Source organism: Mus pahari, chromosome 3, assembly GCF_900095145.1.
Source record: "Mus pahari chromosome 3, PAHARI_EIJ_v1.1, whole genome shotgun sequence".
NCBI lineage: Eukaryota > Metazoa > Chordata > Mammalia > Rodentia > Muridae > Mus > Mus pahari.
Window position 1 is genome coordinate 132,586,823 of NC_034592.1, and position 16,373 is coordinate 132,603,195.

General features: G+C 39.8%; 1 pseudogene; it reads left to right on the forward strand.

Annotated features, from left to right (window-relative positions):
* Window positions 1-10,089: 10,089 nt before the first annotated feature.
* Window positions 10,090-12,016, forward strand: LOC110317589 (annotated as a pseudogene).
* The last annotated feature ends 4,357 nt before the right edge of the window (window positions 12,017-16,373 follow it).

The following is a 16,373-nucleotide window of genomic DNA, read 5'->3' on the forward strand; positions in this document are numbered from 1 at the left end:
CATCTTTTGTAATCCCCATCTTTCACTTGGAAAACGAAGCTCCCGTTGCCCTTCTGCTACAGTGCATTTGTCAGTAGGGATGGCAGAAGTCTTCGCTACTGCCTCCAGTACAATGGCGACTGGTAGAAATGTATAGGGAGAGCTCTCCTGTCTGTGCTGCAACCCGGGTGCAAAGTCTCTGGTGAAGCATTTAGCAGGACATTGCATGAGGGCTCAAAGTCCTCTGGTGGGGAGCAGTTAACTGGGAGTAGCACGAGGGAGCAAAGGCCTCTGGGTAAAGCGGTTGCTCAGGTACTGCACTAGGGTTGAAATGACTCTAAGTAAAACCGCTGGTAGCTGTTTCTGTGTCTTGATCACGGAAATCTTAACAGTTGGGCTCCGAGTAAGCCAGAGGTGAGAAGGGACAGATTAGAAATACTTAGCATTTGCCCGGGTCGTTCAGTTTTGTATGTACCAGAACTTCAGGACTTTGTTAAATTGGTTTAAAATAACCAATCTTCAGTAATTTCCTACATGTACACATTATAGTTAGATAAGGTTTATTAGTTTCTCCTGCCTCTAGCTGCAACAGGGCATTTTCTTGTTAACCAGGTGAGGTGAATGCCGTCTCCTGTGTTCACGTCCTCAATTAGCCACAGCTTTGCCCTCCTGCTTCTCACTGTATTTTGGATCTCTTTGAAGCAGGATACCTATGTTTTATAGATGTTGTTTACTGAAGGATATTGCCATATTTTCATGTATCCCACTCCTGTTGGTTTTTACAGACTCCCTAAGTTTGTATCCAAGTCTACCGTCACATAGTGAGGAAATCAGTGGATTGAAATAGAAATTTAATGTCTAGCATCTAAGAGTCAAAAAATCAAGCTGTTGAGTGGAAAAAAAAGGGGGGGAGGGGGAAGGAAAAGGAACATAACTGCTGCTAGGCAAGGCTGAGGAAACCGTTTGTTATAGACATGTGGTTGAGCATAGCCAGAGGGAGTGGCTTCTGGGAGAATCTAGAAGAGAGAGGAGAAGACTGAGATGAGCCATATGAGGAGAGGGAGAGGGAAGGGGAAAGAGGAAAAGAGGGGAACAAGGTGAAGCAGTCAGGGTACCCAAAGCTTGCAAGAGCAATTAACCAACATGCTTGTATTACATAGGGAAGAGGAGACAAGCCCCCTGGACTGGGGAAATTTAGGGTGTGGTCAGATAGGAAAGACCAAATGACTGAGGAATGCAGGGAGAACCTGGCTGCCAGTTTGATATTTTAAATAGGCACCTTAACTATTTGTTTCAGGGTTTGAAACCTAACAGTTGGCTGGGATGTTTACCCAGGATGCTCTTAGAGACTGGGTTGCTACCACATTTACCTTCAGCTTTTAGTTGGCCATCCATGGTCTTTTGCATTGTAGAGTCACTGTTTCCAAATCCGTCTGTCTTCGTATCCATTTTCTTCACCTCTTCTTTCCCCTCCTCTCCTTCTCCTCTTCCTGCTGCAAATACTTTTCCCATGCACATCAGTTTTTTAATGTCTGCACTAAGATGAACTCAAGATTATTCGGTCTTTTAAGAGCTTTGTTTTGGTTAGAGTGAAATGTCTCCACAGATGCATGTTTAAATCCTCAAGTAGCCCCTTCCCTAGCTAGTATTGCTCCTTTGGAGAGACTATGGAAACAGTGAGACATGAATCCATGGATTGGTCATTGGGAGATGGATGTTGACTGTCTTTCATCTGAGATTGTCTTGGGGTGGGGATCACTGTTAGAATTGGTCCATTGTCTGAACCTCTGCCCTCTTCCCACACTCTCCTGCAATGGAAAGACTTCTGCTCAAGCACAAAATGCCAAGCTATATGGTGTAAGCACTGTGATAGAGTGAGTCAAAATAATTGATTTCTCTAATTCTGTTTGTGCCAGGAATTTTGTTTTATCTGTGCTTAAGGAACTAAGACAAATCTAATTCCAAAGAAGGTCATATTCCCAGCTTTTGCAGGTAGGGCTCCAGTATATTTTTAGGAGAACAGTACTGAATTCACAACAGCATATAGCCTACTATTTTTCCCCTCAAGAGAAGTTGTTTCTCTGGAGACTGGTTGATAGCTCATTTGGTACAGCATTTTCCTCACAAGCATGGAAACCTGACATTGATTCCTTGAACTTTTGAAAAGTTGATTAGTGTTATGATTTCTGTTTGTAATCTTATCACTGCAGGGATGGATCCCTGTATTGATTAAGACCTTAGAGATTAAGTCCTAGTAACCTATGATGCACCCTTGTGGCATTAAGGCATGGAATAAAAGTCCTTTCCCTTGGAGCAATCTAACCAAGAGTGAGTTCAGTTTTGAATGTTGCTTCTCATGCTCCTTCCGTCTCCCATTCTCCTGAAAAAGGACATCTGCTCTTTATTTATGGACTGCACAGAATGATCACATGAAGAATGATGGGTTACATTACAGAAATCTTTAACAGAGGTAAAAATTTGATGAAGTCACTGGCTCCATGTGATCAAGACCAAAACAGTAACTCATTTATCATTGTTTATCAACCAATAACCCAATATTGAATTCAAAATGTATGAGGGATATTATAGAAGATTACTTTCAATACTGATATTTTCTACTTTCAGAAATAATATACACACTTTCTTCCAGGTCACAGTCTTGGAAAAATATACAATTTAAGATTAAAGCCATATATTGGTATAGGTTGTAAAAGCTGATTATACCCAAGGCAAGGAAGGTTGACTGCTAGATTGCTTTGTCAGTCAGGTTGAACACACAGCCAGAGTTCACAGTAGAATTGTATTCTTATGCTTTAAATGATCTTCAGGTGAATTATTACTTCTGACTCTGAGATCCTTAAAACTTCCTTTGTTTTAGAATGTGACATACATTTTTTTCTGTATAGATTTCCGCAATCTCCTTGAGCTTGCAGGGCAGATATTTTAACTCCATCAGTGAGCCTCAGTCCTACATAGAGACACTGTCAAAACTCTAAATGAACACAGCAAAGTAGCCTGTTTCTGAGGAATGACGACTAAGTTTGACCACTGAGCTCCACATGGAAACATACATGTATACACCAAATCTACTTGCTCATGAACACATACAAACCAATACAATCTCTCTCTATCAAACTCCTATCCCCACCCCTTCTGATTTTTTATAGCAGTTCCTAGGATCTGATGCTCATCCTGAGTCCTTGCACTTTCATAGATTTTGCTTGGAATTTGCATCAAGTAGACTTTTACCTCTCTCACTTTATTGAAATTCTTGCTGTCTTTAAGGTCACAGAAAACCTGTTGCTCCACATACAAATCCAGTGGTAAACTCTAAGCCCTAACTCAGCCTTCTGTGATGCTGTCTCCATCTGTCCCTGGTTATTCACTCTTGACTTTACCTCATGTCCCAGTGGCCCCTTCTGAGTCCTGCTTGAAGGGACTCCTTCCTGTCTGAGGTGATGATTTTGATGGAATTTCTGTGAAATTCTTTTGATTTCTTTCATTTTCATAAATGTCTGCATGCTTTTTCTTGTGATGCTAATTTTACTCAAAACATTAAGTCACAATCATTAGGATTGGAGCTTACAAATATTCTTAACAGAGAGCGCTTACAAATAGTCTCTGTTATCTTGTCTTTCAGTATGAAGAGTTTTAGCACTGTACCTTTGCATTCCTTGTATTTGTGAACAGTTTGGTATACTCTCTTCCTTAAAATTGAGAAATTTACCTTAATTGACTGGAAAATATGTCCTCTTGTCACTTTTCTACCATTTGGATACTGACATTGACATCTTCCTGCTGCTAAGCTAGGTTCTCTTAGGTTTCCATTTTCTTTTTCTCTCTCCAGCAAGGACTTCCTCTGTGCCCCTTAGACTGCATCAGGAGTGCTTCGTTCACCTGTGAGAAATTCCTTCAGAGTTGACATCACATTCATAAACTTCATAGTACTTGATCATTCCTCTATCATTTCAATCTGAAATGTACTTACTTTCTCTCTGTAAAAATATATAAAAATGGCAACTATCCTATTGATAAGCATGGGAACACCTGGAAGCCAAGTGAAATGGAACAGAAACCATTTGTAGTCCCATAGATATCTGTTAAATTCTGCCTTCAATTTTCATTTTCAAGTTGCTTATGGCTGAATTATATGAATGATCTAATCACAAGGGAGAAGGGAATGAAGAAAGGGGTGACTTTATCCTTTAACTGGTGAATCTTTTTACTATTACAGATATTGATTGTAATATAAATGTCTTAGTAGTAGTAGAATTTTATTGTTTTGTTTATGGAATTAGTGAATCAAGAAGTTGCTTGATATATTCTGAACTAGTTGCTAAAGTATCAGAAAACTGGATAGATTTTGCCCATAAATTTAATTAGATGGCTAAAGGTTGAACTGGGATAGACACCTGCCACCTAGGCTAATGATGGGAGTTCAGTCTCTGGAACTCTTTTATTGGCTGGAAGGAACGGACTCCTACAAGTTGTCTTCTGACCTCCACATGAGATCTATGACTGGTGTAAACCCACATACAAACACATATACACACTTAAATAAGGAATGAAAGAATATGAAAATCTAATTAGAATAACAATTTTTCTTGTTTGCTTAAATGCTCAACTATTTATTCACACAGAATAATAGAAATAACATTTACAATCTAGAAACAAAATCAATAAACAAACGAGGCCAACCAAGCCCCACATTACAAACTAGGGACTAATTAACAATGCTATGAACACTAGCAAATATAGTATCAACTTCTTTCTGGATCAAATTGAACAAATTATTTGCTTCCACAGGATAAATCACTGTGTGATATGCTGCCAAGTGCTTTGACATGAAATAAGGCGAAGGGAATAAATAGCAAAGCATGAAATATTCTGGAACTAGAACAAGCTCCCAAAATAGTACTAACACTGGTGATTGATAGCAGCATACACAAAACTCGGAGCACAGTTGACACCTGCAGTATTATTAAGAGGAATATATGATTGGCTTCTGAGGCAAGGAGATATAACCAGTAAGGGACTTCTCTTGCAATTCCACAGGACATACTGAATTTGTCTAGCAAAGAAATATCACAGACATGTAAAATATTTTTCTGGGCAAAACATATAGAAAGAAACATGATGCCAGAGTTTTCTGTTGGTTTGTCACATGAGTTATTTTGACTTATATAAGCCAACTTCCCAGACGCCCAGAGGTGGTATTCAGCATAAATGACATGGATTTTGTACCCTTCAGATATTTGGTACTCCTATCAGTGAATGTTAGGAACTTTCTTGGAAGCCAGCTTTCAGTCTCCCAGGATGAGAACACATGTAAAAGTCAGACTTTGAGAGAAGCTCTTCTTTGTGCTTCATAGTAGAGTTCAATAGCCCGGCTCTACATATTTTATTTGCTTTGTACTTTTATATAGATTATTTCTTCTGTTGCAAAAAGAGTACTCAGGATGTAGCAGTGGAAATGGAGAAACTTCAGTAGTGAACTTGGATTGGGCAATCTTAACCTGTATCTGTAAGTATAACAGGGATGTTGAGAAATTAAATTGAAAAGTGTTATGGTAAGCCCATGAATCCATATATTAGAAGAATGAATTTCCAACTATGAACCCCAAAGTAGCATGCTGGTTGCTCCACCCTGACTTCTGAATCTCTGTAATCTTATGTCTACATTAATCACAATCAATTCCATATAATTATGGCATCAGTGTTATACATATATAGATGAATTTTGGTCATGCCCCCCACTGTTTCTAATCCTGATTCCAATACCTGCTTAGCCTCCAATTCTTCTCAGTGAGTAGCCCTCCAGCTTTCAGATCTTTCTTTGTTTTGTGTGTTTGATGAGCCGGGTTTAAAGAAGGTTGCTGTGAGTGTGGGTAGAATTTATTTACAAGAAGATGAAAACAACATTCCAGGAAAGCACAGTGTTCCTCCTCTTGGCAATTGTTGAATGTTAGGCAAGTGAAAAACACAGTGCCATTCAGCTTTCATTGATTGTAGAACAATAGATTTAATACTGTCAACCTTGTGCTATGAAACTAAAATTTTGAGTTTCTTCTTTCATTTTACAGTTGGCGAAACAGGATGCAATTTTCCGAAAGCACTGTTTTCTATTTCAGCAGCACACTGGCCGGACAAGATTTTTAAGATCTTGCTTTATACCTAAGGTATGATCTTCAGAATAGTTGCTCAAATGAATGTGGGTGGGACAGAGAGACCAGCAGAGCATCTGCTGGAGACCTATTATATTCTGAAATCCTTTCCCTGTCAGGAGCGATCTATCATTACAATGGTTTTCAGCAGAGAGCTCTTTCCTACTGCCTTCCTTCATGCACATCTGTGTGGAAAGACTTTCATGCAGATCTGTGTGGGAGCCTGGTGACCTGGCCATTGTCCACACACTGAACTCAGTGGCAGAGAGAGGTCATGAGTGCGAGGAAGAGAGACAGTTCTTAGCAAGGTGATGGAGATTATTCTGGGATGAGGAAAACCTGCCAGCATCCCATGGCTCTGGCATTCTGTCTCTCCTCCAGGTTTGGGGAAGTGATTCATCTATTCCTGTCAACTACAGGCTTTCATGGTCTTCTATAAGGAAGAGCTTTGGCAAGACTGTGAACACATTCACTGATCTATAGCAGAAGAGTATCAGATTGAATTGGATGTGGTGTGGGAAGTTTCAGAAGAACAGTTATTAGGACCCTGTGGTCTCAGTCTGCAGTCTGCTTTGTGCGTAGATGGATGACACACTTGCTGTTAAGTAGCAGTGAGAAAAATAATGGCATAATGCAGTCTACCATGTCCCTTTTCACCAGGAGCACAATTCTGTAATGAGAACCAACTCCAAAGAACTACACAACTTGCTGCTGGGACAAGCTCACCTTATCATGCTTATGACTCATTTATATTTAGTCCTGTTATTGAGATCTTGCAGCAGCATGACTGAGAGCCCTGGTGCTCCCAAGTGATGTGGCTGGAAGAGGTATCACTGTGACTAAGAACTAGAGAAGAGGGGATGGGGTACAGATCGCTGCAGGGCACACACACTCAGGGAGTTTTGACTGTGCTCATATGGCCCATAGGTAGTGGAAGGGAGAGTAAAAGCCTGTAACACGTTCTGCTGTGGCTAAAGGGCAGTCTATGCAGGGAGTTGATGTGGTTTAAGGAAAGTGGATGTGCTGGTCAGTTTTGTGTCAACTTAATTTAAGCTAGAGTCATCAGAGACAAGGGAGTCACAATTGAGAAAATGTCTCCATAGAAGCAGGCTATGTGGAGTAGGCCAGGAAGCAACACCCTGCCAGGACCTCTGTGTCAGCTTCAGCCTGCAGGTTCTTGCCCTGTTTGAATTTCTATCCTGACTTCCTTTGATTATGTATAGTGCTGTGGAAATGTAAGCATTACACACACATACACACACACACACATACACACACACACACATACACACACAATTCTCCACATACATGCACACATACATATGTGCATTATGTTTGTACACCTAATTTATACACATATATGTATATGTACACAGAATAGTTGCATTTAGCTTATGGAGAAAATAAAATATTATTTAAATAATAGTAACCTTACTATTGAAGAGAGAGGTTTTTGTTTTTGTTTTTGTTTTTGTTTTTTTGGCCTACCCTTTGTGTGACATTCTGGGCAGTACTTCTATAGGGCATAGTCTTGAGCATAATAGAGCATACTAACTCTCTGTGCACACCTCAGACAACTTTATTGTGATGCACATCGTGTCAATGAAACAGTCATAGCATCCCAGGTCATTTTTAATGTTAATAAATGAAACACTTTTATTAAATTTCATATATTTTATTTTACTGTGTCAGGACCACATAATGAGCTAGATGGTGTATATTGTACTCTGCACAAATGAAGAGTCCATTAATTTTTTTTCTATCTCTGTAATTTTGACAGGTATCAGATATGGTCCAGGAATGGAGTCCTATGAGAAGGCTTCTGAGCGATTGTGAGAATATTCTCAAAAAATGAAGACAAGATCCTTGTGACCACAGTTTCCTCAAAATACCAAATTGTCCATGGAATGTGTTTTCATGTTCTTCCCTAGTGTTTTGAAAAGGAGTGAGTTTATTTCAGATTACTCACTACTTTTTGCTGTTTTAATTAAATTATGTTTAAATGACCCTTTATATGCCTCTATGGAAGAAGATAATTTGGCCACTTGTAGCTAGTCCTTGTGATTGTATACAGCTAGAACCCAGGAGAATTATATGTTGAACTCGAGAATATATATATGTATACACATATATCATATATATGTATCACATATATCATATATATACACATATAGATATAAAATCTGAGGCTTTGAATGAAGATGGCTTTAGCATAAGACTTTAAAAGCCAGGCGTGGTGGCCCATGCCTTTAATCCCAGCACTTGGGAGGCAGAGGCAGGCGGATTTCTGAGTTCGAGGCCAGCCTGGTCTACAAAGTGAGTTCCAGGNAAAAAAAAAAAAAAAAAAAAAAAAAAAAAAAAAAAGACTTTAATATACCTTAAGTTGGGCTCCCTTTTCCTAGGTTCCACTACCTCTAGATGAGTGACAGATAGGTGTGAATAAACTGGGTAAACAGAGCACAGAGGCAAGAAGAACTTAAGGTTACTTTGTATTTTAAATTGAGCTCCTTGAAAATATACAAGTATTTCATTTTCATTATTAATGGTACTAGGGTTGCAGTGTTCATACATTTATTTGGTTACTACAATTAAGAAAATAATTTAGTATGGGCTGATTGCAAATTTAAACATTTTTACTTCACATCACAATGCTATATTTGTCCGTGCCCTTTATCTACAATCTTCCTGCTCAGATTATGGTGACTCTGGCAGAATTGCAGCACTTTTTATGTGATGCTTGCATTCAGGATTAATTTTAATAAAAAGCAGTTCTATAATGTTTTGCAGCTATAATTATAATGTTTTGTCATGTAGCCATCTTCATCTTTGGTTAGTCTGGAGCTTGCTCTATAGACCAGGCTTGCTTCAATTCACAGAGCTCCATGTTCCTTTGCCTCATGGTTCAGTTCTGCATTTATTGATTAAATTCACTGCGATAGAGGACACCCATATTAATAGTACACATAGTCACTATCAGTTTCATGTATGTTTGGCCCCTTCATTTGGTAGCCTTTTTGTATCATCTTATTAAGGATGTGCTGTCCCTTCTCAGGTCTAGGGTTATAGTAAAACCAGTGGACTCTCAGTGCCCATGTACACAGCAGGTGAGGTGATGGAGAGAGAGGACTTGAGCAGCACACCACACTCACTTGGCTCCTGCCAGGACAGAGGGTCTGCAAGCTTCCAGAGACACTGTTCTTCTACAGCAAGGTGTCAGAGCCAAGGGCTGGGTACTCCAGAAATCAGTTGCCATTTTTATTTATCTTGTTGTGCTTAGTTCATGCACTTGTGAGTATCTCAATCTGGCCTTAATCTAGGTGATGGAGTGAGTATAAAGGAGCCTCTTGATTCAAAGATACCTGAAAATATGGTCCAGCTAGATCTACTTGAGTGTTTCTTGGTCTTTCTATTGGGTGGAAATCTGACGAATCACTATGACCTACCCAGAGCAAAGCCCCACCAATAATTCTCAGCCCCTCTCTCCTCTCCTGTGACTCTGTGCATCCTCAGGGAGGTGCTCTCACTCTGTGCTATCAGCTCCAGGAACCACAGTGCCTCCAACAAACCTTGACACAGACACACGGAAGGCTCTCCTATTAGAAATATGCAGGACTTATGCTCTGGCTGTGCTGGCTCTGAGCTGGGTTTGGCCCTCAGTCTGATTCCTCCTGATGTTCCATTCTTTCCTTCACTAATGTTTTCCTCCATACTTCAGAACTCTCAGAATACCCCTCTCTGGTTTCTACATCTAGTTCAAATATTTCAGGACTCCTATTAGGAATAAGTATGAGATGGGTTTTCTATCTCGGGTTTATCAATGAATCTTCCTAATACATTATCACCAACCCCTATATGTGTGTCTTAGTAAATATTTATGTTAAGAATATAGTATTCAGTTTACGTTCCTAGCAGACCTAGCAGTTGGCTTCTCCATCTCAGACTCCAGATGGGGAAGTCATTTTCCAATTTCATGTGTAAAAAGGACTTTCATCCTGCAACCAAGTCCAACATCACGAAGGTATAGATGGCAGAAAATATCATATGATAAAAACAAACAAGAAGAATTAATGCTTAGCCATCAGGGAAATGCAAATCAAAACAACCCTGAGATTCCATCTCACACCAGTCAGAATGGCTAAGATTAAAAATACAGGTGACAGCAGATGCTGGCGAGGTTGTGGAGAAAGAGGAACACTCCTCCATTGCTGGTGGGATTGCAAGCTTGTACAACCACTCTGGAAATCAGTCTGGAGGTTCCTCAGAAAATTGGACATAGTACTACCGGAGGACCCAATAATACCTTTCTGGGCATATACCCAGAAGATCTTCCAACTGGTAATAAGGACACATGCTCCACTATGTTCATAGCAGCCTTATTTATAATAGCCAGAAGCTGGAAAGAACCCAGATGTCCCTCAGTAGAGGAATGGATACAGAAACTGTGGTACATTTACACAATGGAGTACTACTCAGCTATTAAAAACAATGAATTTATGAAATTCTTGGGCAAATGGATGTATCTGGAGGATATCATCCTTAGTGAGGTAACCCAATCACAAAAGAAGTCACTAGATATACACTCACTGATAAGCGGATATTAGCCCAGAAACTTAGAATACCCAAGATACATTATGCAAAACACAAGAAAACCAAGAAGGATGACCACTGGGTGGATACTTCATTCCTCCTTAGAATAAGGAACAAAATACTCATGAAAGGATATAGGTACAGAGACAAAATTTAGAGCTAAGATGAAAGGATGGACTTCCCAGAGACTACCCCATTCGGGAGTCCATCCCATCATCAGCCACCAAACCTAGATAGTAATGCTCATGCCAAGAAGACTCTGCTGAAGGGACCCTGATATTGCGGACTCTTGTGAGGCTATGCCAGTGCCTGGCAAACACAGAAGTGGATGCTCACAGCAAGCTATTTAATGGAACACAGGGTCCCCAATGGAGGAGCTAGAGAAAGTACCCAAGGACCTGAAGGGGGCTGCAACCCTGTAGGTGGAACAACAATATGAACTAACCAGTACCCCCTGAGTTTGTGTCTCTAGCTGCATATGTAGCAGAAGATGGCCCAATTGGCCATCATTGGAAAGAGAGGCCCCTTGGTCTTGCAAACTTTATATGACCCAGCACAAGGCAAGGCCTGGGCCAAGTAGTGGGAGTGGGTGGGTAGGGGAGCAGGGGTGGGNGGGGGGGGTATAGGGAACTTTTGGGATAGCATTTGAAATGTAAATAAAGAAAATAATAATTTTCTTAATAAAAAAAAAAGAAGAATTAATGCAACCGTACCTTAAAGAATATGATAACAGAATGCTTATGAGAGATGAGTGTGTAAAGAATGGCCTGAATTTCATGTATGAGACCCCACCAGGGGAAAAAAAAAAACAAAGAGGAAGAAGAAACAGAAGGAGAGACAGAGTACAAGTTCAAATAGCAGAAAGGCATCCAAAGATAACATGAACATCGGAGATCAGCCTGGTATTCAGATTTGATTTTTTAGTTTTTTTGTTTTGTTTTCTTTTTTCTTTTTTTTTTCTTTTGTTTGTAGGTATTCAGATTTGAAATGTAAGGTGTATTAAATGTCACAAGTTGGGCCATGTAAACACAGATCAAGAGTGCCCCTTGTTTTGTCTTTCTGGGATCAATGCAAGTTCAGTTCCTACTGATGGTTCAGGTCTGTTGATGAACCCCCTCCGAGCTAATAGCAGAGATGAAAAACAGTGGGTTTGCACTGAAATGAAATGTACTGGGGAGAAACTTGATGCAAATGATCCATCACAGGACTCTGTCACAAATGATGGTGAAGAAGACCCTGCAATTGAGTTTTTAAATTTGCTCACCACCAAACAGAAGCAGAAATAAAGGGTAGGAGGCACAATACATTTTCTTCAGTCTTTTCTCTCCAGATAGATCAGGTCAAAGTGAAGGTGTGAAAGGAGAGGCACGGGTTCGCCCTTTTACTGCAGAGGAATGTTGGTAGGTTGTGCAGGAGTTATCATACACCCTGCCTTCTATTTCAATTACCTTTGCACTGCCATGTAGACTTATTATTCATAATTATGTTGTCATTGCATAGTTGTATTTTTTTGGTTTACAGTATCTTTGAATTACTTTTTTTTATCCCAACAAAAACATTTTGAATGCTAGATTGAGATCTGGTTCCCTTAGGATTTTGACTGAGGAAATCTTTGACGAATGTACATCAAAGCACAGGCAAAGGTGTCAAAAAAAAAAAAAAAAAAAAACATGACTGGGGAAACTTTGTAGCATCCAGATATTAGTATTTGATTAAATTTGTGTAAGTTTTAGGGGAAACGATCCAGGACACCTGTTTGAGGAAAAAGTATGAATGTTGGAACCTTATATTCTATCTTTCTGACTGGGGTGTGACTGCTCACTAAAACTTAGGGGACCACTCAAAGGCTTAGCCTGTACATGTGATCTAGTTCTGCTGTTTAGAAGCAGAGGAGGTTGGAGAGTCTTTAAATGTTTCACGGTACTGCCCTGACCTTGATTGTTGTCCAATTTGTGCTACCAATGAGGACTTCACTTTCAAGATTAAGTAGGTTTTTATTACATGGTATTGTTGCTCTAAAAGGTCTTGGATTTTTTTTTTCATATTTCCTACCCCCATTAAGAAAAATTCTAATGCTACCTTTGGAGAAGGTTCCTATGAATTTTTTTTTTCTGAAAAAAACAAGTCCTTGATGATTTTACATCATGGGGCATCTACAGGTGTGTCGTGATGTGATGATCGTTGCTCATCTGTGGTCTCACTTAGTATTTGATTAAGTGTATCTTCAAGCTCTTCAGAGAGTTTATCCGGTGAGATTTTTTTTTTTTAAAGCAATAAATTTTGTTTATGGATAAGAGCTGTTATCTGGATTTTCTGTCTCTCTTATTGTAAATTGCTCATCACTAAAAAGCTGAGGAGCACTGTATGAGCCAACGTATCAGTGGGAAGCTCTTCAGATTCTGCTCCTGACCATCCGAGCGCCACACAATTTCCCCTGACTCACATCCTTGCACAGCCATCACAGGTGCTCCTGAGCATCTATTTCTCTGGAGGATGGGCTGCTGTCTGTGGATTCTATGCTTGTGCTCTTTCTCTGGACATCTTCAGTAGAACACTGCCTCAAAACGTACAGAAGCCAGAGTTTGGGTCTGTGTTCTTCGTGCTGTCAGTGGTCACAGCATAGTTTGAAGATGGTAAATAATTCTTCTTGTTAAAAATTCCTCAGAGGTAATAATCCTCCTACTCTCTCTGTGAGTCCTGTTTTGATACAAGGCTTAAGTTATGGGGGCAGGCTTTGTCTGGAAATATCCTCTTTAGAATCAACAGTGTGGGAGCAGTAGAAGTGTAGAAACACTGGTTCTCCTCTGTAGAAGCAGAGGGAGTTTTGGAGGTTCTACTTAGGTCTTTGTTCCCTGCTTCTATTGTGTTCAAATATTCATTGTCAAATTAAACCCTTTTATATGATTAAATGTGGTATCATGTATTATTGTTGCCTTAAAGCATATTCGAGACTCTGTGTTTCATACTCCATTTAAAACATAATTCCAGGTTGGAGTCTCGTTCCTTCCAGATTTCCTCCATGTACCCTGATCATATTTCTTTAGCTTGGTGTAGCTACAGGTGTGCCAGAACTTCCAGTATTATGAACCCGTTTCTCTGTAATTTATAGATTATGTAGATCCTCAAGCTCTGGGGATCGATGATGTTGAGTATAAGTTTCATGAAGGTATCTACAGTTTAGTCATTGTTTTCCGTCTCTATGAATAGGATATTCATAGAGCTCCAGTGTGCTCTATTCTCAGCACTTCAGGGAAACAATATTCAGTTTAATACAAACCCTGGTTCTAACCTAGGAATTACTCCAGAGGGTGTATTTCATTGGAGGATGGGCTTCTAACTTTTGAGGGGTTTATGCTTGTGTTTTTCCTGTGGACGTCTTCGCTGGAAAATAAACCAATACTTCTGTGAAAGAGGATGTGCTTTTATCTAAGTTCTGAGAGCTGTGAGTGGTCACATATTGGCTTTTTTCATAGTTGAAGACTGTGAAGAGGAAATCTCTGAAAGCATGCTTAACAACAGTGAATTCTTGAAGCTGATGATACTCTCAGTCTCTCAGGAATTCCTATCCCTGAGGTGAGGATAATGTGCATGCTGTGGGGGAGCTTTGGTTTGTGAAGTTCTTCTTCAGGGAAGATACATCGGAAGGCACACTCTGCCCTTCTTTCTGTCTTTTCCTTTCATCTCCCGGCAGTGTGACAAGAGTGGATGGAGTAAAACTGTGAAGGGGAGGGGCACAGGTTCCCTCCTTATATGTTGTGGGAAATTGGGACATTGTGCCGAGGTCACTGTACAATTGTACTGTCTACTGTGGTCACATCGACACTGCCTGGTGAAATTCTTCATAGTGAATTATTTTCTATAACATGGTTGGACTTCGGTTGCTTTAAAGCATCTCTGATTTCTTGTATTCAGTAACCCATCAATTTTTTTTTTTTAATTTTAGGTAGGGGTCTGGGTTCCCTTTGAATTTCTTCTGAGGAAATCCTTGTGGTGTCTTCATCATGGGACAGCCATGGGAGTACCATAACTGCCAGAATCACAGGACTGTGTGTGATTTTATCTTCAGTTATTGATTTAGTAGATTTTTAAGCTCTTGGAAGAGGTGATCAGGCATAGAAATTTGCATTCAGTAACTCTGGCTTTTTGATTTTTGAATTCTTTCTCTGACGTGGGAGATGTCCTGTTACTAAATAGCATAGTATCAATACAGGGCCTAGCATATCAAGGGAAGTCCTTCATACTCTTGTGTGCCAGAACACCTTGGGAGAATGGTATCCATTGATACCATAAAGCTTGTGACCCTTTTACTTCCAGAGGGGAGTCTTTTTTTTCCCCTAAAACCAAATCACTGAGTGTTATGAGTACTTTTTAATCTACTGCGATGTTTTCATGCCTAGGATAGCACTGGGCAATATTGTAACTGTGCAAAGGTATAATAGCCAAAGTAAGTTCTCTAAAGAGAGGATGGGCCTCCTCCTCCTCCTCCTCCTCCTCCAGATAGCTCCTGTAGCTTCCAGTTTCAGCAAGGTTCCCTATGTTCCATGTTTCATAACCAGGTAGTGTTTTATTCTCATTTCCATGGCCTGCAGCAGTTGTATGGTGTGAGGATGATGCAATGCGTTCAGGAGTCCAGGCTGAGAGCAAATCAGGTGCCTTCACACTTGTCACTTCTCGGAATTTTGATGGTCACCAGGTAGAAAGTGATAGGATGGAAACACAATGGGTCCAAGAGATAGCAACAATTTGTTAATGTTCTTTTTAGAGGAACTGGCCTGAAGTTCCCTTGTCAGCATCATAATTTTCTTTTGTTCAAAGACATAATCAGAGCAACAGCAAATAATGATGTGAGGGAGTCAATATCTACCCAGAATAAGTCACTTCTTGGAGTGTTTATAGGTATAAAAGCTAACATTAAAAATTAGACATACCTAAAGAACCAATCACAATACAACTGAAGAGCATAGGAATATAAGGACAAATCAAAGACAAACAGGATGGGTGGTAAGAATGAATAAGAATTGTAGCAGAAAATCAAGAAAGGGAAGTAAAAATGAAAAGTCAGGCCAAAGAACCACAGCACAAAAACTTGACACTGTTAGCAAAGGTGTCCTTCAACTAGGATAGACACTGACTTCACTGAAATTATGATATTGCATCAGTGTCATTTGAATCCAGAAAATCCATGGGCAAAGATTTTATAAATGAGAGTCCTCTAAGTTTGAAAAACCTAAACACATTTCTAGGCACATTGGACCTACTGAAATTGAAACAAGATGATAGATAGTGCTTACACAGATAAGAACAAGCCAGAATACCTTGAATAGTAAATTCAAAACCTGTATCTTCAGAAAGGAAACCCAAGACTGGAGGCAATCACTATGAATTCTCCCCAAGGCTTAAAGAACAATGCTGATATTTGCTGCTCAGGCTGCTCCTTATAGTACAAAGGAATGATGGCACCTACACATCCTCTAAGAAGCCATTATTATGATGGCTTCCCAAGTTAAGCTCTCCAGCACAAGTGTAAAAAGGCAGATGTGATGGTTGTACACACTGCCTATCAAGTAGACCATTGAGGTTAAAATTTAGCCACAATGTTTTATTTATTATCAAATATTTATTTATTACATGATCCTGTCTTTG